At 42.4% G+C, this 26,073-nt stretch overlaps 1 protein-coding gene across 13 annotated transcripts in view; it reads right to left on the bottom strand.

The window, feature by feature from the left end:
- The window catches only part of DAB1 (DAB1, reelin adaptor protein), a 434,378-nt gene that overhangs the window by 202,342 nt on the left and 205,963 nt on the right, over nt 1-26,073 (bottom strand). For 12 of the 13 annotated variants that reach the window (XR_003570677.1, XM_027879046.1, XM_027879044.1 and 9 more), the window contains exon 2: nt 22,239-22,310. The gene's annotated coding sequence lies outside the window, so the exon portion shown is untranslated. Of the gene's footprint in view, nt 1-20,074; nt 20,513-22,238; nt 22,311-26,073 lie in introns of those variants that run through there. The other variant, XM_027879051.1, reaches the window with a different exon arrangement.

Here is a 26,073-nt window from a genome sequence, read left to right as displayed (position 1 = left end):
TTTGTTAGGATTACTATTTCCTCAATGAGACTGAAAAATATACAAAAAACCCCACCAAAAAACAACAACAACAAACTCACAAAAAAAAAAAAAAAAAAAAAAAAAAAAAAAAAAAAAAAAAAAAAAAAAAAAAAAAAAAAAAAAAAAAACCACAAAAAAGAAACCAAAACAAAAACAACAAACAAACAAAAAACCCTATTTCATCTCACAATAACAAAAGGAATGTGTCCTTTATTCTAAAACCTTCAACTAAACAACAAAATAGGAAAACTATATGGATTTTGCTAGCTGGGCAAAAATAAAATAAAGATACAGTGACAGTCCCCTCATGCCATGGAAAGCCTAAAATTTTAAGTGAATGCAAACCTTGGCAAATAAAGTGAGCCTTCGTCCTGACTTCCAGACCCTGCCTTGTCCCTGGCCCTGCAGGAGGTGTGTAGCTACTAGGGGACGAAAATTTAAATTTCCTCACAGTTCTTGCTCTGATTTCAGGATTTCATTAAATGCTCCTAAAAACATCCCCTTAAGGTGTTTGTTACCCTTGAATTTTGTTTGCTAATGAGCTCCTAATTGTGGCATAGCAAGTTCATCAACTATTGTACTTTATTAAAACAAAGAGGTACTGCAGCTAATTATTTGTTAAACTCATTATCAGAGCCCTGCTAGTGCAGAATTTTGTAGCTGTTGAATTTTCCAGCTGATGCCCTGCTGCAGGACATGCGGTGAGACCTCTAGCAGAGGTCTCTGCCAGACCCCCTTGGGCAGCTGCAGATGTTAAAGGTGGGTACATAAAAAGTGTCACACTGAACTGGGAGGACAATGAAAATGTGGGCACGTCTCCGTTCTTCCTCCTGCTCTAGAAATGATAGTCCCTGGCAAGGAAGAATGTAAATTCCTGGTCCCAACAAAGGTCAGCAGTGTCTGTCCAAAATGACAATACATATCAGATAATCACAGACTGGTTTGGGTTGGGAGTGACCTTAAACCTTGCCAAGTTCCACACACCTGCCATGGGCAGGGACATGTTCCACGAGACCAGGTCATTCCAAGCCCCGTCCAACCTGGCCTTGAACACTTCCACGGATAGGGAAGCCACAGCTTCTCTGGGCAACCTGTGCCAGGGCCTCACAACCATCACAGGGGATATTTTCTTCCCAACATCATCCCAATCTCTAATCTAACCCTGCCCTCTGTCAGTTTGAAGCTATACTCCCTGTTCTATCACTCTGTGCCCTTGTAAAAAGACCCTCTCTGGCTTTCTTGTTGCTACATTTATTTTTTTTTCCCTCATTGAAAAGGCAGTTTTAAATCAAATTTACCAATAAATACCTTTTAAGGAAAATAAAGTCATAACGTATCTTCAAAAAAGCCTAAGAACTACACAACCAGAGGCTGTCAGTATTAATTTGGGTTAGGTTTAAAAATCCCTTTTAAAACCTTGAACTGATAAAACAGCAGTGATGAGAGGAGCTTCAGAGTTCCTGCTTTTCTTACCACCTCCAACAGGGCATCTCAGAGCACCCTTAGACACTCACTGAAGTCTAGGGAAATCTCTGCACTGACCCTCATGGGCACTGAGTGGGATCAGTACAGGTAATCGACAAGTTTTCACACTCTGCACACTAAAGAACAATATACTAGTAGAAAATTAATAGCTCAGTTAGTTATTGATTAACAGAAATGCTACAGTGCTCTTACGATTTCAAACTGCTCCTGATTAATGGAAGAGGCAATGGAATTTCAACAGTGATCTCATTGTGTTGGAAGCATCACTGGCAGCAGAGCAGGGGCAGGTAGATGATCACAGCAGCGACTACACCTTGCCCTGGAAATGTGCATTACCCAAGCCTGATAAGCAGGGAACCTGAATTGGAAAATATATTTCTGTATTAGTCCTGGGGTTAAAACACTTTAGGGTTCTGCCCCAACAGATAATTATATTTCCTTAATCTGTTGGGTAAATGTTTCATTCCTTTTCTGCCTCACTGTTAGTGCAGGAGTTCAGGTTTCTGGTGTGAGCCCCTCTGACTGGGAAGGCCCCGTTCCAAAACCATCTTTACACTGTGGTGCATAAATAGTTGCTTCTGTCCATTCCCACCCTTTCTTTCTACTGCCTGCTCTAGTGTGTCAAGGTTAAGGAATAATGAATAATCAATAAGGCCACGTCTCCACCAGAGAAATTAAATGTTCCAACCTGAACAAGAGAGTTGAAAAAGATTTAAATATAGTTTTGTGTCACCCGCTCCAGCTTTGCTAATATGAGCTGTGAGTCAGCATCCTCTTAAATCACTGCAATTGCAATGTCCTCCAAGAACAAGTCCTGCAATTCTTCCCACAGCCCCCAGGAATGAAGACTGAAGAAGCCAGAACTGAAGTGGCAGGAACAAAACTACTGACACCACTGGAATGCTCTCCCAGCAATGGTATCCTTTAAAATAGTGTAAATTGAATAAGCAAGTGCCTTCCAAAGAACATCTGCATGCAGAGGAACCAACCAGAGCACCTTTCAAGATTGATATTAGTGTTATATATATACATTTATAGATATATTCTATATATAGAACAGATAAACCACTAAAACTACCTATTTGGAAAAAGGGAGAATTAGATTTCCAAAATTGCAAGTGATGTTTTACACTAAAATGTTTTGTTCCAGTTCTGCCACTGACCAGCTCTGAATGTGAACGTGGTCTTTGCTCACCTATTAACATGTAACACAATCTGCCATGCAGTGAGGCAAAGGGATTGAAAAAAACCTGTGCATCTCCAAGGTAAAACCATTCCATTACAAAATCAAATTTCTATGCAGTACTCATTCTTCTGCCTGTTTAGGCTGAATGTGAACGCAGGCTACTATAATCTTATGTTATAAAGAAAACACCAAGAAAAACCAACCAAAAAAGACATACCAACCCCTACTTACAGATATAATCAAACCAGGTTTTACTGATTTGCAGGAAGTACTTTGCCATGTGTATCACAAACAGTTATTCATTTATACTTAAAAAAATAATAACCCTACTCTATTTGATAGTTGGCAGTACTGAATTAATAATTTTAGCAAATCTGAAGGAAGTTAATGTAATACTCAATTTGCTTTACATCTTCAAAGTCACCTATGGCATTTTACAAGGCAGGTAATATTATCACAGCTGGACACCCTGGTAATCTTTTGAGCTCTTTTTCCCTTTCAAAATAAATGTTACAGATTTACCATGATACTGCTAAAATAGCTGTTAATTTACTTCCAAAGATAAAACAGGTGAATTAACAGAGCCTTGAGCTCCATCAAACTGAACAGAAATGCCAGCAGGGCACAACACAAATGGGAGATCCAAGTCTGCAGATGGACAAGCCACGAGAACCTCCTGACACACCTCCCCATTTCAGGAGAGGTTTGGATCCAATTCCTCCACCCTGGCTTTTTGTTTGACCTTTGATCCAGAGCCATGGGATTTGCAGAATATGGCAGATGCTCCACAAGAGCAAACTTGCTGTTTAAAAACATCAGGTTGGCTCTTTGAGGCCAAAACTGAAAGGTAACAAGGACCCCAACACTGAACTATTCCTCTCTTCACTCTGGTGTTCACACTCTGGAAACCCCTTGGAAAGCTTAATGGGCTCAAAACACTGAGACTAGGAAAGATTCAGCTTTAATTAGCAACCAGTTCAAAATAGCAATTTTACCTCTTCTTTGAGGGACAAGTCCTGTGGAGTTTAACCAGTATCTCACCTCTTGGAAAAAGCAAGGCTGTCCCTATAAATTAAGTTCAGTTTAAAAGCTCAAGAGGGAGGTACCTGCAGAAAACCACTGCCAGGGCGCTCTGTGCCCAAGGAGACAAATGCTTGATTTGAACCAGTCGGTCCAAATTATGTCTTTTGTACAGAGGACACATGCTAAGTTTATCATCAGCTGGGCTTCTTCCTTACTGAAAAATGCCACAGCCGTGAAGTGCCTGACCATACCCGCCCAGGGGGTGCTGCTCAAAGCCACATGTGCTGCAGTGGGACCTGCAGCATCTCAAGCTCCCTACAACCCCAGAGGTGCTTTCTTAATGGCACCAGGTAAAAAATTACTGATGTACTTTACAAAAAAAATATCTTGAGGGATATGGTGATCTTATTTTTCCCTGTGTTGCCTTCCAGCCTCACCCAGGGCATCTCAAAGTCAGCAGGCACAAAACTTGACATTCTCCCCACTCTATTAGTGCTATAAGGAGCAAGCCCCAGTGTTGCTGTGTAAGGACCTGGTACAGCAAATCACTTGTAAGTTCATGGTGATAATCTAATTTTACTGAGTTTTTTACTGTCTGGTCATGGTTCCTGCCTAACTTTTAGTAATTCTGAAATATTATAGCAAAGGCAGACTGTGTGAGAACCCAGTGTAAATACTCGTTGAATACTAACGGGTCTCTCCATTAACTTTCTGCACAGAGTAATCAGTGCTTACTCTTAGAGTTCCTTGAAATACATGTTACTCACAAGAACATTCTGCTCAGGTTCCTTCTTCAATTGCTATAGGATACTATTCCCTGTTCCTTAAATAGAACTTTAAAAAAAATTAAAAGATATATAAAACTCATTTACAAACATTTACATATCAGAAAAGCCTAATCAAAACCTCCCTGATTTCCATGTCAACTGTCATAGATGTTTTAGCAATCAGCAAGCTGACATAAAAAGTAAAATCAAAACATATTTGTTTTCTTACATGAACTGTTAGAGCAATATAACGTAAAAAGTTAGAGATCTAAATAACAGTTGAATAATGGGAGCTGTAAAAGCTGGAATGATTGATTTCATAATGTTTTCAGGCATTATAAATAAACTTTAAGTGTCTCCATTGCTTTGATTTGCATAAGCAATTAACAGTTCATTAAGTACAGATTAAAACAAAGCTGAAGCAAAACCAGGAACCTGGGTCAGTGCTGCTCCCAATTCAGCTCTCCAAAGCAGTTACTGCAGATTGTTTGGGGTTTGGCTGGCAAGGGTTTAGTATTGGGGGGCTGCAGGGGTGGCTTCTGTGAGAAGCTGCCAGAACTTTCCCCCACATCTAATGGAGCCAATCCCAGCCTGGATCAACCCAGCAGGGCTGATCACCAGAATCATCACTGCACTGCGGAAAAACCATGAAAATTATCTATAAACTAGGTCTGGAGGCCATGAAACAGTGTGAGACCTCCATAGGAAATTCATAGGACCTCCAAAGGAACTTAGAATCGTAGAATAGAATCACAAGATCACTGAGGTTGGAAAAGACTCCAAGATCGAGTCCAGCCATTCATAGGACCTTCACAGGAAATTCACAGGACTTCCACAGGGAATTCCTCCCAATATGCAAGGCATTTTCCACCCCTGACAGGGCTGGAAGGTCCCCTCGGTGAGCACTCACACAGCCTCACAAACACACACACAGTTTGGTGGCCTTTCCTGCCGTTCATGTCAGAAATGAAAGGCTTTTGCTCATGGGCAGCCAGGTCCATGAGCTCTGAGCTGCAGCCCAGGTAGTGGTTATGGGGCATGAAAAGGGAGGATTGGGAGCACAGGGGAAGGCATGAAGACAAGGGAAGATAATTGAAAGTACCAGTGCACTAGTTATGTTGCATATTTCTAATGTAATTAGTATTAATAAGCTGTCAGTCAGAAGATGTAGTTGTTAAAAGGCAGTTTCAGTGGGGGAAAATGATAATTGAACTCCTCCATGTATTTGTCTGTATTATTTATTCTGTTGTTTTTTTCAGTTCATTGCCACTGATGCATGTTTAGCAGAAGTGAAATTGAAGAAGTAAACTGAGGGGTTTTTTTATTAACTAGGAAAAAAAATTATCCACTATTGCTCTGAGCATTGCCAGCCATAGGAGGGAGGCTCAGGGAGGTCAGTGGGTCAGTTCTGCACTCAAACCACAATGTTTTCAACCTATAACTTTAAATTAATTCCGTTTTGATACACACACTTGTTCCTGTGGTACCCAGCATGGCACTACTGCTCCTTTACTCTCTGCCAATGGGTAAAGATGCTTCAGATGCTCTGCAGGTTCCTGTCTCACGGTTTAACACTGCAGTCCTTAAAGCTGCTCATATCATGTGCACTGAATAAAATATTCAATAATTTCCCTTTTTCTTTCTTAATTTTTCAATTGTCTGCAAGCAGCTTACAGCATTCTCCAAAGCATCTTGTACCAAGAAATTAGTCACTAAATATTTTATACAAATAGTTATTTAGGCTGTATCTTGATCACAAGCAGTTTGCTGTGGATTGAAGTGGGACAGAAGGATTTGGATTGGATTTGTACTTCTGACTGTAAATTGGCCACATGGAGACAGCTTGCTTTCTCTGCTTTGCAAAGCAGCCCTCATGGCAACAGTCAGGGTATTCCAGGCTCCAGCATTCCAGTGGCCAAGTTAAAGTTATGTGGCTGCTCTCAAGTATCCCCAATACATCACCTACACTGTGAGCACCTCCTACATCTCAGAGCTTTGTGCAAATACCACATCTGTATTTAACAGATGGGGGAAGAGAAAACAGAGTCAAACATGACTTTGGCTGCATGGAGGAGGTCTTGGCTTACGGAGAAACCCTGACTTCCAAGCCCAGTGTCAAGAAACCTTTCCTCTGTGCTTTGACAAAGCAGCCTCATGCATGTTGATGTAGATGAGATATAAAGAAGAAGTTTTCTGCAATGAGGGTGGTGGCCAGATTGTGCATCACCAACCACATGGTCCCTCAGGTACTCCTCCAGCACACTCCTGTGCTTCCCATCGCTCATCACATTCCAATGGCGCACTGGCCATTAATGTCAACACCAGGAATTTCTCTTCTCTTCTCTGTGTCCTATAAGTAAGAAATGCTGGGGTTTTTTTGGTCACTTAAGCCACCTGCTAAATTTAAGGAGGCTGTAAGTCACAAACCCTTGGCAGCTTGGCACAAAGGCTGGAAAATGCTGAAAGCACTGACTACTGCAACCGATTTTAAATTCTGACTTTGTAAAATCCAGGATGAATTAACTGAGGGTAACTGAAGGAACCTGGACTGTAATAGCTCCTGTGAGCTCATGTTATCAAAATGAAACATTCCTGAACCACTACCATTCCAGGCAAGGGATGCAGGACATTTTCTGACTCAGACTACTAAAGGAAAAAATAGACCTTAGAGGTCTGAGACCTCCCTTTGGTGTCTCCTTCCTTTCTTCCTCCTCCTGCCAAGCTCCAAGGTTAAAATACATGATTTCAGTGCTTTTAAGGACAAGGAAAACTGAAGAGGAATGGATGTTCTTTCAAGACTTTTCACCTTCTCGGAACGGACTATTTTCAAGAAGCTTTGGATGGGGAGAGTTTGTGGTCATTAAATAACTTGTCCCATAATTACAAGTAAGGATCCAGCTGAGACACAACTCAGGGCTCATTTTCAGGATGTATGACTGATCCTCAGCCATGGGGGGACCAATCACCCACTCCCTGACAGTGCAAGAAACTCCCCAGAGACACACCGAAACAGCTGGGGCTCTTCTCAAACCATTCCTGATACAGCAGCTGACCCCACCACTGGAGGCAAGATTTCAAGCCATTTTCTAAGATGCTTATTCACACAAGGACAAAAATTATTTTCTTCCAACCAGGTTTTCTTGTGTCAGCCATTCAACATGTTCCTATGTTTTTTTTTCCTTCCTTTCTTATTACCTTTTCTGATAGTAAAGACGTTGCAGATGGGCATCAAACTGTGCAAAATGTAAATTATGATTGGGTAGAGTCAGAACATAAAAAATAAGTTATTTGGATGCATTTTTTTTTCCTAAGGACCACAGCACATATGGCATGCTAAAAAAATGTCTCGTGTTCATTAAGGCTAAATGAGACAGGTTAGAGAATCATGGGCACCAAATGGAAAACTTGGGGGAAAAAATGCTGGCTGGCAACTCATTCTGCTGATAATATTTTTTGGATGTTTCCCTCCTGCCCTCACTCCCTCATTTTTTTTTAAACTGCAAGGACATTTTTGCAAATATTTCACAAATATCTGATGGCTGTTGCTTAGGAATCTGTCCTCCCCGCTGTGCCTCCCTCATTTGAAGGTCATAATCTTCAGTTTGTGAAATCATAATTATCTCACTAGCCAGTAACTCTGATGTCACAAATGGAGGATTATGATGACTTCAATGAAAAAAGCAGCAGCAGGAGAAAATGAACTCCTCAGCCACCAAGAGCTTGTTTTCCTCCCCCCCCAAAAAAAAAAGATACAGCAGAAAAAATATCAGCAAAATGATCTCCAAATAGACTATTTTCTGCATAGTATCAGTGCCTCTTTCAGAATGAGGGTAATTTCTGCCTTATGCCAGTTTAACGCAGACTTCCACTTTATTTTAACACATAGCAGGTCTTATATTTAATGTAATAGCAGAATCTTGCTACTTCTTGTGGAGCTCATACAGAGACCTCAGAGTTCTTCTATAAAAATGAAATGAGCCTCCCTGTAACCCTCAGCAAAATGAGATGGCCAAGGTTCACCCCAAGGTCACCTATGCCTGGGGCTTCACTACTGCCAGATAATTCACCACCGTAACAAAAAAGATAACAAATAAACACTGTCTGTCAGATTAATAAAGTATTTAATGTCCAGCTCTCCCTATTGCTTGTTGTTAAGCATCCCTGCCAGCCTAATGCTAAAAATGCAATGACTCATAGTGGATGACTTCTCTCCCCAAAAATCACAGAATCTAGAATGGGTTGGGTTGGAGGGGACCTTAAAGACCATCTAAGTCCGACCTGTCTGCTATGGGCAGGGAATCTTTCACTAAAAGAAGGGTGAACTATACACTGAAAATGGAGGAAAAGACAGACCATGGCAGAACCGAGACCATCCTGATGCACTCCCCTCTCTGTATCCTCTCCCTATTGTACAGACTGAAAGACTCATATGCCCCAGACTTTATTTAGTTCTTGGAAATAGGACTGAGACGACTTTCCTCCAGGACAGTCGCTCTGGGAACGCGATTCAGCAACTCTGAGTGCCGATATTTTGAATAAAGCTATCAATGTTTCTCCTGAAGAGTTTGGAATACAAGTAGATTTCTATTGTCACTATAAATGCTAGCGGCGTGTCTCTTGGGCATCAAATAAAACACATTTCAATGTTGCTGTCTGCTTGAATGAGACATTAAAAGAGCTATATTCCAAATTCCTGCCGTTTCATAAAAATATGAACTAATAGTGGGATGACACCATTCTCCTGTCTCTTCCCACTGTGGATCTTAGGCACTACCTTGCAATACATCCATGTGCAAAAGCAGCAGTGCACTGGGACCAACCCCAAATCTGAAAAACGCGATGGATTCTGACACAGGGATGAGAACAAAAGTACTTAATGCTGGAGGTGGGGGAAAAAACTGAAATTCACAAATTGCAACCATGTTCCCTGCCACTTGGCACTGGTGCTGGGCTGTGTAACTCAGAGGGGAGTAAGTGGCAGCAATCTCATCCTCGCGGAAGAGATGTCTTCCAAAGGCGTATCACAGCAACAGCATCCTCAACTTCCTGGCTGCGGATCTCAGCAGTGGAGGGGAGAATACGGGGGGAAATAAAAGCACAACAGCTGTAGTGCCACAGGCCCCTGGCCTACGGAATATGTTAGGAGACCGATGCGCACACCCACTATTCTCAATCATTAGAAACAACATATGGTGGGTTGGTGTTCGTGCTGCCTTTCTCTGCCTGCCCTGTTTCTGCTCAAGGTATAAGTAAATTAAGAGAGAGTCAGGCTGCACACGTGAGCAGGGAATCGCAGAGGGAAGGACCATATGGGGTCAAAAGGACACGTAAATTCTTTATTGGGGTTATTTAAAATCTTCACCACATCTTCGTGGATTCTAAAAGCTTCAAAGGCACTGAAAAATAATCCCATTTTGTCTTTGTGTGGCCAAAACCTTTCTGTGCTTTTTTCTGTTCTCACAGCAGCTGATATGACCCGTCATCCCCATCACTGTTCACAAACTCCCAAAGCACAGGCCATAAAACAATAACACAGCATTTGCAAACAAGATGAAAACAACGGGGACGGCTCATCCAACTCCGAGAGCATCATGCAACTTCTTCCTCTGTATTTACGACACAAGGTACACATCAGCTTGTGAAATAGGCCAAAATCCAAATTGCTGTCTTTGGGACAGTCAAAATGGTATCAGACAAACACCCTGAGATGTGCAGGGTGGTCCATGAGTGCCCAGACGTGGGAGATGGGTCCTGAAAACACCTTTCACATGGGCTACCCTGAAACAGCCACAGCTGCCACTGAGTACAGTGGGCAAGGAGGCAGTAGGAGAAAACACAGAGATGGCATGGAATAGGGGTGCAGATAAAAGCACAAGCTCACAGCACAGCAAGGACATCAGTTGAGATAGATATGTTCCTTTCCTAGGATCTGGAAGAGAGCAGGACCAGGATTTGACTGTGAATTGCACACATCACTGGGGCACTGGGAGCACTGCGGCTTCAACAGATATGCACAGGAAAAAAGAGCAGAAGTCCAATTCACCTCTGTCAAAGTAGGATTATGAGTTTCTCCTAACATTTAGACTGCCTTTGATGCTGCAAAAGGTGATATAAGAAATGTCATTGCTGCCAGAGGAGCTGGGGATGGAGACACCAGGCACTACTGCAGCCATGACTCATCGCGAGAGCTCGGGAGAAATGACACGAGAGTTGGTGTCACGACTGTGGAGTTAACCTTTGTCACCTCTGTATTCAGCTGACTGAGCTTCCCCCTTAATGAAGCAGTTTGATTTATGTACAAGTCATTTGCCTTCATAAGAAATTTATTAAATGATCATCTTTTTTTCCCTCCAGATTTGTCACTTGAAACGTGGTAATTGGTGTTTAAACCTGCAATGGCATGTCATCAAATGAGTTCAAACAACCTTACACGTTCCTTGCTCTCCGTATCGTAACGAAGCTTGGCTGTCAGTGGGACAGGAGGGCTCCAAAGACACAGAAAAATCCTGGCATGGAGATGCTGCTTCCAGATGCTGATGGCCTGGCAACAGCGCATTCTTTTCCCTCCCTCAGTGACACGAGACTTAACAAGAACTGGGGAGCAGCATGACCTGCCTTGGTACCTGAAGTGGTACCTGGCTCTAAACCTCCAACTCAGTTCAGCAAAGTGTTTCAGCAAACAAGAAATCCAGTGAATTCAATGAGGACTAATTCCATGGTTAATGTTAGACATGTTTGAGTGTGTTGCTGAATTGCATCCTAATCTCCCACTCTCTGGCATCTCGAAATATGAAAACAATACAGCCATGCCAAGAGTCTGCTATAAAATAATTGCTTTTAGTTTAAAAAACCAAGTTATAAAATACCTATAGAGCTGCAATCAGTCTTAATTTCTCTGCAAGTATCATTTTACATTAGATCTTTGTTTTTCATTCAAAATTTGAATCAAAAAAGTACTTCTGTTTTAATTAGTTTTATAAATTTGCTGAGCTAAATGAATACAGTAGTAAAATCAAAACTACAGAAAATATGCATAATCTCAGCAAACTGTATTACTTGTGGAACAAATTGTAAATCTAGTGCTTAATTAAAATTATTTGAAATGCCAAGATGTGAAAACTGTGAATTATGCTGCCACACAAAATCTACAGCTCATTTTAATAAACTATAATAGCCTAAGCTACAAAATTTTGGCATTTGAAAGGTTTCCATCTATACATGTAAATTTTGTCCCACGTTATACATATACTTTTAAGACCTCATTTGCATCCTGATTGAATCAATGATTGCATAAAACAGCCCTTGGGCTTCTTTTTGGAGCAGCAATGACTGAGGGAATGATGCAGTTGGATGATATGAAATTTGGAAACCCAGCTGGCAAGGTGTGGATGCATTAGCCTGTGGAACCTGGGAGTCCTTAAGGCTTCCTCTGTTTTCTGAGAGAACAGCAACCTCCAGCACTGTGGCGCAGCCAGAATTATCTGCAAAGGGTGGCTTTCCCGAAGAGCCGAGCATCCTTGGAAGCACACTTCTGCCTCACCCTGTGGGTGCTCAAGCCAGCATTCTGCTGTGTTTCTGCAAGGACCACAGCCCAGGTGCAAGCCTCTCCTCCCTGGAATGTCACAGACTGCCAAGCAGATGAAACCCTCTGCCCCAGAAGCTGTTTGCTAAACATATCACACTGCAGATGGCTTCTGATGCCCCAAACCACACCTAAACCTCTGGGGAAGGTTTCTGCAGACAACCTACTCCAGAGAAATCAGCTGGTGTGTGAACACAGAGAAGGGTTTAGATGAAGAGAGAAGGAGCTTTCAATTCATTCTGTGACACCAACTGGAGACTTTTGTTCTAGATGATAATCTCAGTTTTCTCAAAACTCATTACAGTCAAAGTATAATTTAAACTACACTTTTCTTTCCTTGTGATGGCTCAGTGTCAAAGCACTGTGAGTGGCAGATTAGCAATATTTGATTTCAGCTTTCAGGGCTTTAATAATCATGGGAAATTGCTCTTATAAGCAGGGTTTCCTTGCCCACTGGCTGCTTTGAGGATTGCTAGGACAAAACCTAGCTATAAATGCAGAAATTGTGTTTCTGTACAGCTCTGCCAGCTGGCCACACCATTATGCACGTAATTCCTTCTACTTGGGTTTCTCAGTAGGAAAAAACCCGAATCCTAAATTGAATACATCTTAGGAATATCAATTTAATTAAGAGGATGACAAGAGGAGATAAAGGCAGGAGGGTGTTTATTATCGGAATAGATTTCTGCCTGCATTGCATTGATACACCTGTGCCCATGTATTGGTATGTTTAGTGGGAAAAAACCTGTGTAATCTGTACTATGTCAGAGTGAACATCAGCATCACACATACCTGTTTGGAACTGAGCAAAGGAGACAAAAATCTCACCCTGTGCTGCAGGAAAGGGAACAGATGGTGCAAACATTCATACACACACGAATTCACACTTTTTGATGACACAAGGTTACTAGCAAGATCCTTCCGTGCTTATGCTTGAAAGGATTATGGGCAAAGTTAGTAATTCTGGATTTACCATTAAAAACAACTGTAAAAGGGCTGCAGCAGGTGAGGAGCCGTGTTGTGGAATAGGGAATGGCCCGAGACTCGCAGCCATGCATTGGGCTCACGAGCCACACGCACGCCTCTCTCCACAAGCTCTGAGACATCAGCTCAGCTCTGAGCTTGTGGAGTCTGAATATGTCCCTGGAGATATTCTAGAACCATTTGGATGCAATCCTGTGCCATGTGCTCTGGGACAACCCTGCTTAAGTAGGGAGGTTGGACCAGATGACCCACTGTGGACCCTTCCCACCTGACCCATTCTGTGATTCTTCTCTTCAGCTGACCACTGAGCACCTCCATGCACAGCTCTAGGGTACCTACAAACCCCATGGTGCTGCCTGTTGGTACCCGACATGATCCAACACACACAAACAGCAACCCAGTGCCCACAGAGTCCTGCGTGTTTTATTTAAGAACATATATGCAGATGATTCTCTAGAAAGCACACTCTATAAATAAAACATGTTTAATAACCTAAGAAAGCCAAACAAAATAAATAAACCATGCTACTGAATGGCAACTTCCTCTGCAGAAGAATCTGTAAAACACTTTCCAGGGTTTGCAAAGTGCCTGCCTGCAAAATATTTTGCATGATACAGTGCTATTCCTTAAACAGCTGTGACGGTCCACATGGTGCATTGCCTTACAAACTCCCTGCTGTACAGCTCTCCTGCTCTCAAACCAAACCAACTCAAACATCAGCAGGAGTCAGCACTCCATTTTATAACTGCAAGGTATGATTTATTAGGAAAAAATAACTCCTACTTTATTTTCCTACTGCTGGGAGTCAGTGTGGTCCTTCTGAGGTGAGGAATGCTGGGCCAACCTGTACCAGCTCACTGCCCAGACTGGCAGAGTCCCCACAGACCATTAAGGGAAGCAGTGAAGCCTGATGTGCTGAGTGATGTTCCCACAGCTTTATATCTCACTTCTAGACACTTCTTTCACCTGCAGAATGGAGTGATATGAATCACATTGAGGCCTGAGCTTATCCTGTTTTATTTCCAGCTTTGGATGGAGGCATGAAGCCACCCCGACGTGTGCTGATACTGAAAGGGAGTGGTCAGCACTCCTACTCCTGCTGTGAGGATAAAGCAGGAGATGAGGTGCAGTGGTGAATGTCTGGTCCCAGCCAGGCAGTAAGGAGATGTCCCCTTGGGACACAGCACAGGTTCAGTCTGCTGCAAACCCCACTGAAACTGCTCTAATAAATCTCTGCTACTGTCTCTGCAAAGGGGCTTGTCCACTTCAGCTGCTCCCTGTGGGTGGGAGGCTCATTTCCATAGGATGGGCTGGCAGGATAGAAGCCAGGCTTGTAAGAGGTGGCTTCCAGAGTCAATGTGTTCTTCTCTACCCTTTTTTATTTTCTCTATAAAGCTAAGCATGCAGAAGGAGAACCAAATCCAATTCAGCATCAACTAATTTTTCTCAGGACAGAAACTCCCTTACATTAAAAAAAAAAAAAAAAAAAAAAAAAAAAAAGGAAAGAAAGAAATCCTCAGTAATTCCATACATGCCACAATCTGGTGAATTACCAGATTCAGGACACAAAGCTCCAGCTTTGGAGAGAGCCCTAATTGTTGGCTTCCTTGCTATGCACTACACACAGCTTGCCTTGTTTCACAGCCAGAAGTGCTGCTGTATCTTTTTGTCTTCCTCTCCCCGGCAACTCGGCTATTCTTCTGAGACGTACCGTAAGTGCCAACAGGTGGGATGGGGCGTTGGGAGGGAGAGGCTACAAAGGACCATCTGCACGGGCACAGAATGCACAATCCACGGCCAGCAACGCTGAAACATCTGTCTGCCTCCAGCCTCTTCACCTATTGCAAAGGTTACGCACCAGCACCATGCCAGCTGCGTCAGGTACTCATTTGAAAGAAAAACACCCCAGCAGTAGCCTGTGGGGACATATTTTTGGCGTCTTTATGAATTGTAAAAATACAAAATTCTGCCTAATTCAAAACTATAGTGTCCTCCCACTTTTCCAGCACAGGAGATCTGGTTGATCAAGTGTGCGTTTACTTGATGAGACTCTCTGATGTGGGTGCAGGACACCTCTCCACACGACAGCAGCGCACACACTGTGTGCTCTGCCTGCATAAATCTTGGGATTATACAACCAGTCAAATAATTTCCAGCCAGATTTCTCAGTGATAATATTAGAGCAGGGAGCTTAATACTATTAACACACTATCAATCACACACTTACAAACCCACAGAGTAACCCAGAGACAACAATTTTCCCCATACCTCTTACAGATTTTACTACAAATAAACAAAAGCATTTCCACCCTGCACTTTCCCTTTCCAAGACTGCTGCCAGCTCTGACATTTTTTTTATATTCCTCTGAATAAACCATCCCAAAAATTTCCATATCTTTAACAGCAACCAAAGCAGCAGCTACAGAGGATTTCTGCAATCCTCAATCCTTCACCACAAACTCTTAAGGAAAACCCCAAAATTCTCAAACAATTTCTTTGGCTAAATCCCAGAGTTTCACCTCTACTGGCTTTTCAAAACTGCACCCTTTGCTTCTAGCAAAGTGTGCTCCCTGCTGACAAGCAGGCAAGGAACAAGGAGGAAGATGTTATGTGTCTCAGGTGGTTTGAGTTCAGCAGGATGTCAGCATGGGAGGCTGAACACAGAGGTTTTTCTCAGTTGGCATTTGAAAAGAAGAAAGATGGAAACCTGTCTCGTTACCTATTCAATATAACATAGTCTGGGAAGTCCATGCCTTTTTTTGTTTGTTTGAACATCATGTTTTTTAAACATGTTTTGTCAGTACTTAATGGCTTTTTTTAGGAAATACTTGGAGAAGGTACCACCTAAAGAAATGGAAGTTTCGCAGAGTCCGCCTTGAAATGTGTCTCCTCTCTACATGACATTTTGAATTCCCAAAAGCCGGTATTCCTGTCATTTTTATGAAGCTGTTTCATGCCTGTTTGTAACTCTCTGCCTTCCCAGGTTTCCTCCCTATCCCTCATACCCAACAAGCTGCTCACTGACTGACACCGCCGCGCTGGCACCACTGCGCTCACACCCTGCCAGGCACTGCTTTCCAGGGTTTGTTTTTTACACCAGCCGCTGGTAAATGAGGCTGGTGTGACAGACCACTGGCTGGATAATGAGTTCATTCTCCAGACCCACCGAGAGCAAGGTACTTTCCTGGCCCATCTGTTCTCTACACTCCTCACGGCACAGCTCTGGGAATGCTGTTCCTAAAGAGAGCAGCAAACACCCGGCGGACTGCTGATGTGCAATAGACCCCGGGTTGATGGCCTCCGTAACACACAGTGCAAAGCTTTCTCAGCCGAAAAATGGGAAGAGACAGAGCACTGGGATTACATCAGAGCCATTGCTGGAAAGTCTTAAACTGGAAAAAAAAATCAGGAGGGAAGAAAGTCTCCAGAAGGCTCAAACAAATCTAGCACACACATCGCACAGGCACAGTGATCTTCCTCTGCCACCTCTATTTCCTCCACATTTTCTAGGAGAAATAAAAGCCCCAGGCTAGTCACAGGTCTGTAAACAGAAGTGGTCAAAAGTCAAAGCAAAGATCTAGAGAGACTGGAACAAGAAATGACACTTAAAATACCAAGCCAGGAAGTTTATCCAGTCTTGACTGAAACTGGCACACCTGACCTCACAAAGGAAAAAGGAAAAAAACAGTTAAAAAGCCTAGGTAACATCTGCAAATATTTTTAGAGGAAAAGAAAACTAGTACCTTCTTCAACTGGGAGAAGGGATGAATAAAAATTGATGGGGGTTAGTATACTTGAGTGGCGAGTGGTTTAACAAAAATAGCTTGGGCTCTGCAACATACCATCTCCTCAGTACAAAAGCATGGCAACAGATGACTGACAGCATAGCATTTCAAACTGCCTTTCAAAAAAGTTCTGTGTGTCTTTAAACACCTTGTCCTGCAGAACTTGATGCTGGTTGGTATGAACAAGGGGCAGATGTGAGTGATTCATTAATGCCTTGAGACTGATGAAGGTCAGGAGAACATCCTCACTCACATCCAATAGGACACTGTAACAATGAACTCTCACAGCTAGGGTTGGGATATGAGCCAGCTATTAGCAGATAGAGCTTGCTCAAGGTAAATCCTTCCACAGCTGCCTGTTATGCTCTATCACATTATTTGTCCTGACAGACACAGCACTGTCCATATAGATCACAGGTGCAATCCAGTATGGAAATCCTATCCGGTTGTGCAATACATTACTGTCCTCTCTCTGACTGTACCAATGTCTGAATTAAACTGTAATATCTCATGACTGGAACCTTTCTTTAATTCATACTGAAGACCACTCACACAATCTATGTACTGAACAAAGTAGTAAATTCACCTCAACATCTTTATGCTTTTCCATAGTCTTTAAATCATTCATATTCAGACTTTCTGGATTGGATGGAAATGTTTCTAGTCCATAACTTTTCCATTAATGTTTTTGTGGCATTAACTCTTTAAAGAAAAAGCTGTGTTCTTTAATCATCAGGAGAAAGAGCAAAGCCCATGCTTCACTGCTGCAGGATGAGCCCGGAGCAGCCCTTGGGCTCTGAGCCATCCTGGAGCAAGGTCCTAAAATCAGGCCCTGAATACATCCCTAGTGAAAAGCACACATTGCAAATGGGTGGCTGGTGGGGTGGCATCTCCCTCCCTCCAGCAGTGCTGAAGGAGTCCTCCTCCTGTTTAGGCAAAGAAGTTCAGCAGACCCCCCTTTCTCTCACATGATGTGTTTCTGTAAATGAAACCCTCCAAATGTGCTTGCCTGTCACCCAAAATGCAATTATTATGCAAGACATGATAAAAATTTGAAAAGAAGTTTGAGAACAGGCTCCACTGCATCATCTGCAGAAGCTAAGGGGGATGAACAACAGAGCTGCATGGTAGGAAACCAAACACTTCACTGCAGTGCACCTAATTTGTGAAACATCTTGAAAATCAGCCTCATCGAGACACAGCATGCCAAGGGCTCACAGGTAAAAACCACCACTGAGTACAGAAAAACACATTAAACCCACATTAAGGGGTTTGGCAGAGTCCTCTCAAATTCAGAGAAAGACCTTCCTTAGCAAGGACCCTGTACGCCAAGACACTGCAGCCTTTAGGGTATCAATGACACTCTTTTAACAATTGCCCTTTTCTTAATGAACTCTTTTTCTTCCATGGGTTCAACCCAGAGCTGGAAGGTCCCCATAATCACTGCTACCAAGGCTACTGCTGCTAGTTTGTGTATTGTTTCCTTAGGTACTCCAAATTTCTGGCTTGAAGCCAGTCTCTCAAACTTAAGGGGTTCTCCCCAATACCATATGTTAGCACACATCTCTCCCTACTTCTGAATCTGCCCTGAGAAGGTTTGTCCCCCTGCAGCGCTCTCCAGCTGCTCCCAGCTTCTGCCTCCAGCCTCTGACCTTTCCATGGCTACCTGTGAAATCCCACATTCAGTAAGAGACTTTTTAAAGCAAACAGTTTACATATGATTAATTCTGCCCGTAGACCTCAAAAAGCCCCTTCCTGATTAACAAAGGTCACTGAATTTCAAAAGTTTATGGCAAACAATTCAAATATATTACAACCCTCCTATAAAAAACTACGTAAAAAAAGTCCTTGGTTTTGTCTGGAGAAAATAATTGTGGCTGAAAGAAAAGCAAGAAGCTGGGTAGATAAAAACTGGAAAACTGATAGAAGAGCAGCTGTGGTTTAACACCAACAGCTAGAGAGGAATAAGGCAGGGCTTCTTGTCACAGCAACCTCAAGACACAGAGAAAAAAAAAAAAACTAACAGAGAGTGCTGCTGGAATTCCTGTCACAGTCACATGGCAGTAGGATATTCTCTGAGTGCTTTGGGGTTGCACTTTCCCTTCATGGATGTCAAAACATGTTGCAGAGGTATGACATGGCTGTATCTTCATTTACAGTGAGGGGAACTGAGAGGAGGTGATGGGAAGTTGTTTTGTCCAGATGACTTTTATCCAGCAAAGACAGAACCCTGGTCCTTAACCCTCCACAGCCTTGTTGAGGAAGACAAGGATTACAAGCCCCAGCAATTCCCGTTGCAGGTTCTGTGCCTTGGAGCACGCCAGGACTTTTCAGTGGTGACAGTCAGTGACAGTGTCACCCAGAGCTCAGTACCAAAGGTCTTCCAGCTGGGCTGGCCACCAAAAAGCCATCGTGGCACAGAGACTGTCCTATTGAAGCACAGGCAGTGATGCTCCAGCCCTTGGTGAGCTCTCACAGCTCTCTGGGACCAGCAGAGGAGCTGCAGCCCCCTTTGCTGAGGAGAGCGTATGAAAACATTAAGCGGGAATCCTCAATCATCTTCCCACATGTTCCCATCATACCTTTCTCTATTAGGTAGCCGTGACTTTGCTAACCTGGCTGATCCATAATTCATAACTATTATCCATGCTCAATAATTACAGTGTTAATATTTTTGTAATTTAAAAGTACCTTTCTCCAGCAGAGTTCAGCCTGTACCACTGAGTAATGTACAATTTAATATTTAAGTGTTTATGAGCAAAAATGTTCTCTCTCCTCTTTCTTCCCAATTCACACCATCAAAATGTTTTCAAAATGTTAGGGAAAAGAGGAATTTTAAGAAGGAATGTCATTACTTTAAAGCAAAATTTAAAAATATTAAATGCATAATGCTCAATCTATCAATCAAAGTGTGTCTGCAGTACAGACACACTGAAAGCCCTTCACTTTCTAATCACTAATAGGTAACACTATCAAATTCAGCCCTACACTCTATTAGAATTGCAGTAGAAAAGCACTTAGTGTAATATCCAAAGACAGCTCACCAAATCTTGCTCACTTGGCTCAAAGACAGAACCAAAGATGTTAATAATTTGAAAGCTTCCTTAACTAATGTGCTTTATCAACATGTTTAGAAAAGGAAATAAAATACCTATACACAACTTCTGCAGATTAAAAAAATAAATTTAACTTGTATTCAGCCAGAGAACTGTGATTTTTTTTTCCCAGATTTGTGAATTACCCGTGGATGTGATGCTGTCCTGGATGCAGAGCCCATCATCTTCCAGTTGCAAACCACAGGAATCATTTCCATTCCTTCCTTCTGACCACATCAATTTCAGGCTTGTTTCTAGCAGGATTTTTTATGTCTTCATTTCCTAATTCCTCATTTTCCCATCAGTCTCCCAAGAACCACAGACACAATGTTTGCAGGGAAGTGATGAACTTCATCCAGCCTCCTCTCTTTCAGCTGTGCCTTGTTTCCTTGACCTCCTCCCAGGGAAGGACAGGTAGAGACATCAAGCATCTGTGACCAGGTCCAGTTCTCATGTCCTCTCTTTTAAAATTATTTTCAACCTCCAACTTCAGATTTTCTAAGGTTTTCTTACTCTCCAGAGTAAATGTCACTGACAGAGCTGCTGTAAAGCAGCAGAGAGGGAGCAGAACCGCCCAGCTGCAGGCAGCAGCACAGTAGTCATGAGGGGATGTAGCAAACACCAAGTTTACACACATACAGAGACACTGTGAGCTGGTGACAAGTAGTACAAAGACTTATTTGATGCAAAGACAGAATGACTGCATTGCTTATGTCAAAAAAAGATCAGTGGAAGCACAACAACAGACCATTCTGCATGCAACACACACTGCATAAAGCACAAAAAATACTCTTTATGTTTCCTGCGCTTTTTAGCCTGGTTTCTCAGGAAAAAAACAAGAGACTTGCAATTGTTCTGTCAGTCATTGCTTCCCCAAATAACTTTTGAACCTGTTGGCTGATCTCAGGTTTGACAGATAGGCTGAGGTCTCAAAGGGATCACATTCCTATCAGATGCATGAATATAATAGACACTCAAACTAGTGCCTTTACCGAGCTGCCCCCCGTGCTGTGGCTGCCTCTGCTCTGTACCTCAGGGGTACCAATTAGCCCACGAGCCAGAGCAGCTCTGTGGATGAGGAACAGCTGGGGGAATGGTTACTTACACCCTCAGACAGTGCACATCGCAAAAACAACACTGTGAACATTCCAGCCACAGGACACACTGAGATGGGGGCTCCTGCCTTCTCAGCTCCTCCAAGCACACAGAAATTCAGAGCAGAATCCCAAAATGCTCCTGCTGGCAGCCTGAGCAGCTGGCCTTGCTGTCTTTGATGCTTACTTTGTCCTCAAAACCGAGTTCCTGATATTTGCAAGCTCCCGTGTGCTGTTAGTGCTGATGCCCCAAGGATTGCCCTGTTTCCCCAAGGCTCAGCAATAAATGGCATTACTTTCCTTGACCTCCGCTGCCTGCCCCTTGGAGCTGCTAACAGGAATACAACCTTCACTGCTAAAGCACACATACATTTTCCTGCTGGAATTACAAAAAAAAATAGAGAGGCATTGCCTGGCAAAGAGTAAAATCCTTGTTTAGCTTTAAGGGGATGCATATTACAAGGAAGCTAAAGGACTCTCATTCTAATAGCCAATGCTGCTAATTAAAACTGTTTTGGAAGATCTGCAGCCAGCATATAAATCACCCCTCTATATGCTATAAATAAGAGGCAGATACGGAATTGAATAGCACTCATTTGTCAACGGAATGAAGAGATTTGATTGTGCCTTTTTGAATAATAAATCCAGACATACCTAGCAGGGCACGGAGAGTTGCTCCAAGTGTCTCTTTTATCAAACAACAATGATTATATTATAGGGTATGCATTATGGGGCATCATCCATTTCTCTTGTTTTCTCATTTATTGCTGACATCCTCCCTCCCAGATGAAACATTTCACTCTGTATAGCATGTATTCATGCAAAGATCTCAGAAGCCAGGCAGGAGCAAACAGTACTGAGTCTCCTGATATGATGTGCACATACTAGAATGTATCACAGAGCAGAGAGGAGATTTGTAGGGAAATCGAGCCATGGAAGCCTAAATATATAAGGGTTTTTTCCTATATATTTTCTCATAGCACTTATAAAGGACACTTGAAATGCACTGGGTATCAGGTAGCGGAGAGTCACATTGTTCTTATCATCAGTGGATGACCATTTATACAAAAAAAAAAACATAGAGAACCAAAGCTAAATTCCTCCAGATCATGTTATAACAACACTGAATAGTGGAAACTCCAAAGATATCCACATAAACCACCAGATTCTCAATATAATAATAATAATAATAATAATAATAATAATAATAAGTTACCTCACTCCTGTGTGGAAATCTCTTCTCAACCATGAACACTACATCCCACTCACAGCCACCATGTCTTTCTCACTGGAAAAAAAACCACAAACAAACGATCAAATGGGCACTAATTAGGAAATGGCATTCATTAATGCTAAGTTCAGAGTAGCTTCAAATTTTGCACATGCACTCATAAAATAGTTGATTTAGGAGTCCCTGTCACACAGAAGGCTGCAGAAGGTTAATTGAGTTCACTGTAGAGGTATCATTACCTCTATAACATACCTAAGGAGAAAAGTACATCAGTCAGGTTATGAAGATAGATTTATTTTAAGCCTTTAAAGCTCTTTGTCAAATTTTTGCCCTCTGATAGGATGGTAATTCCTCTTGCTTTGTCCCTAAAACTCACTACAACTGAACAGCAACTTCCACAGCATCCCCTCGACCATGGATTTTGCACTCCCCACCCACTGGTTGACTGAGACACAGAGAAGCCATGACCTCTGGCATCTGCTTCCATTTACCCAAAGGAAAAACATTCTTTGGGAGGGACCATAGGATTTCATGCAGGCTTTCCTTTCCCCTTCTGAAGGAGCAGCTGCTGTCTGGAAGCCCATGAAACCAGCCCAAGGGGCTGCTGAGAATTTCCCAGGCTGTGCCTTTATCTTCACTTCTGTTGGGGCTTCAAGTGGGAAGAAACAAGGGGGAAATCTCTCCATTTGGGATCTCCCTTCCAAAACAGCAGCAACAGTCCTTTCAGTATAACCAGGATAAACAGCATCCTCATAGCCTGCTCCTCATCTGCTCAGGCTAGTAAAGCTGTGACCCATGTGTATTATTTTATTAACAATAACTCTAAACCAGGATGATTTTATTATTTTGATGTTATGTTTGCCAATAAAAAGGAAAAGACAGTGCTAGGCTGAAAGAATTCGATGGCTACGCATTGATTTTGAAATCGCAGCCATGCTGTCCACATCCTGAGGTGCTTATCTGCCCTCCCCTTGCTCCCTTGAGTTCCTAAGTAATGTTCTAGGCACTACAAGTCAGGCCATGGCTCCCATGTCACCAGCTCTGCAAAGACTTTGCAGTCACTGTTTAGTGCCTGATGATGATACAAAAGCTACTGCAGAGCAATTCACCACACACACACACAGAGCACAAAGCAAGCAGATGGGACTCTGAGTACAAAGAGGATAAAACATCATTTTAACAAAATCCATTTGTTCAGATGACCTGAACTTGAAATTAAGGTGTTAAAATCCAAGACAAAGAGGATTTCTGATTGGCAGCCAGTGATGTCAGCCCTGTGCCAATTACAGAGGGAATTCATGTGGCTGCCTTTAAAAAGAAATAATTCCTTCTCTGATACAGCAATAAGACATTGTAGACAGCCCATTTGCAGGGGATTACACGGCACTTCTCAGGTAGTTAAAGTCACTGAGCCTTTTGACCTTGTGCCTCCTAACACTACTGGAGGCATAATCACACTGCTTATCATGTGTGTCTTATTGTTTAAACAAAGCCCAGCCACCCAGCAAACTGAGCCCTGAACCTCGGGCTCATTGGCTATGAATTATTATGCTGAAACAACATGAATGTAATAAACAGAGCTATTTATTAGTTTATTCTATGATTTCAGAGATGACTACGCAGACTAAGAAACTAGAGGAAGGCTGCACCAGGCCAGAATGAAAGCATTTCTCAGGTCATTGCCTCAAACAGAGATATTTCATGCTACCACAATGCTTACACAGGACAAGTAAATCTTTGCACATTGCAATCTTGAAGTCACTAGAACTAATTGTCTCTCCAGATGGGATCTGAGCTTACTCGCTGTCATAACGTTCAGCATATAATGAACATCAGGCAAGGTGAAAATTGATATCAAGAGCACTTCTAAGAGCTAAAAAGTTAACACTTAAATTGGAAATCAATATATGCTTTAAGTATTGAACAGCAGAACAGAAATCTCCAGGTTTTTGCCTCTGCTGAGTGAATACTATTATAGGTTGAGCTGAAGTCCACTGAAAAACCATACATTTAACAATGGTTTTTAAAAAAATGCACAAAGCAACACAACCCTACACTTTATGGAGTGATTGCCTAACTCTACCACAGCCGTATGCACCTGTGCAGAACAACCAGGAACATGCTAAAACAGATGTGAGCAGTGACTTTTTGTCTATCTGTTAGTTTTTGAAGTCGTGCTTGTTTCCTCAAGACAAACAACAAAGACCAGAAGAAACCACAGCTTAGAGGAGGACGGATGGCCTTCGGTACAGGCATGGGAAGGGCAGGTCTATGCCTGGTGATGGAGCATGGGGCAAAGATTTTGAGCTTGCTCAGCACATGAAAGCCGAAATCACATCCCTGCAATGCAGTTCACAGGCCTTTTCTTATTCTGCACGTGGAACTGCACAAAGGCAACTATAGTGCTTTGGGAATTGGTATCTCCACACAGTGCCCTGCTCTGCGGAGGGGACACACCTCCTTGGGTCAGTACTAGGTGAAGAGCAGCTGCAGAATATGTCATCCCATGCTGTGTATCTGCTCAAAGCAAGCTTTTCAGACTCACTGATGAATGAAATAGCTGTGAAAAACAAATGTCTTACTGTTTGAGTCCTCCAGCCTGCAAGGAAGCAGGAATTTCTGTGCACTACATCAAAGAAACACTTGACCCTATGTGATCAATTCCTACTCCTAATTATTACACACCGAAAGACCTGAATTCCTGCTAAGTCTCTGAGGTGAAAAGGGCAAGAATATCTCAGAGAAGGTTAGAAAATCCGTACATTTCTATAAATATTTGTTGGTCTCCATTCCTTTAACTTTGCATGATTAAATACAGCCTGCTTCTGTTCTTCCACTTTATCCTCCGGGGAAATTTATCATCAAAATTATTGTACAGCATTCATTACTCTAGCCTCATTTAAAACCTTGCCCTACTTATTATTTAGGCTGCAAAAAAAAAAAAATGTTGCTTTGTATAGTATTTCCTATAATAGTCTCAATCATTACATTAAAAGATTGCTGTAAGGCAGCTTAGCCTGCATTAGAGAAAAATAAAGTGGGATGCCATAGTTAAGTGTTACAGTTCTTATTCAGCTTTTGTTTCCCAAATCATAACAATGCAACGTTTCAGTTCCTTAAAAGGCTCTCACTGCTCATTAGCACCATCCAGGCCTTCAGTGCCTGGCTTTAAAAGGTACTTTCAGTGGTTTTTCTCCAGTTTAAAAGGTGGTGGGGACAGGCAGAGGGATGGGATGGGAAGGAATGGAATGCAAGGGAGGCAAGAAGCTCGACCAACTCAATGGTGCGAGGAACACACTCATCTGTGACAGTCAGAGCAGCAGGGAATGTAAACAAATTTTTTTTTAATTCTTATTCAAAAATTTTGTTTAGGACAGCGAGACAGACATGACTGTTTAAAAGAAACAAGATGCAGTGTCTCCAGGGAGGGAGAAAACTGAACTTAAATCCCAGTACTGTTACATGAAGCCTCTTATTTTGGGTTCCTTCATTAACAAGACTACTCTGATGCTCAGTACCACCGCTTGTGTTTCAGATAACACTATGTATGTGTTTATCCAATCGTAATGTACTTATGAAAAAGGATCATTAATCCAAATCTGAAGACACTGGTACAGCTGTTCCTGAACTGCACAACCCCCTGGGGAGGTTATCAGGGAGATGGCATCTCCTCTCCCCTTAGCAGCTCCAACAAGATCTTCTCCTACAGGCATTGCTGGACTCAACACTTACTTCTAGTTTGACCACAGCAAATTCAAACTGAAACCACAGGCTGGGCAAAAGCCATGTATGAACATCGACCATTTTTTGGAGGTTATGT

Source organism: Empidonax traillii, unplaced genomic scaffold (assembly GCF_003031625.1).
Source record: "Empidonax traillii isolate 1590-97213 ecotype Southwest subspecies unplaced genomic scaffold, ASM303162v1 scaffold50:size1795014, whole genome shotgun sequence".
Lineage (NCBI taxonomy): Eukaryota > Metazoa > Chordata > Aves > Passeriformes > Tyrannidae > Empidonax > Empidonax traillii.
This window is presented reverse-complemented; position numbering and strand designations above follow the sequence as displayed.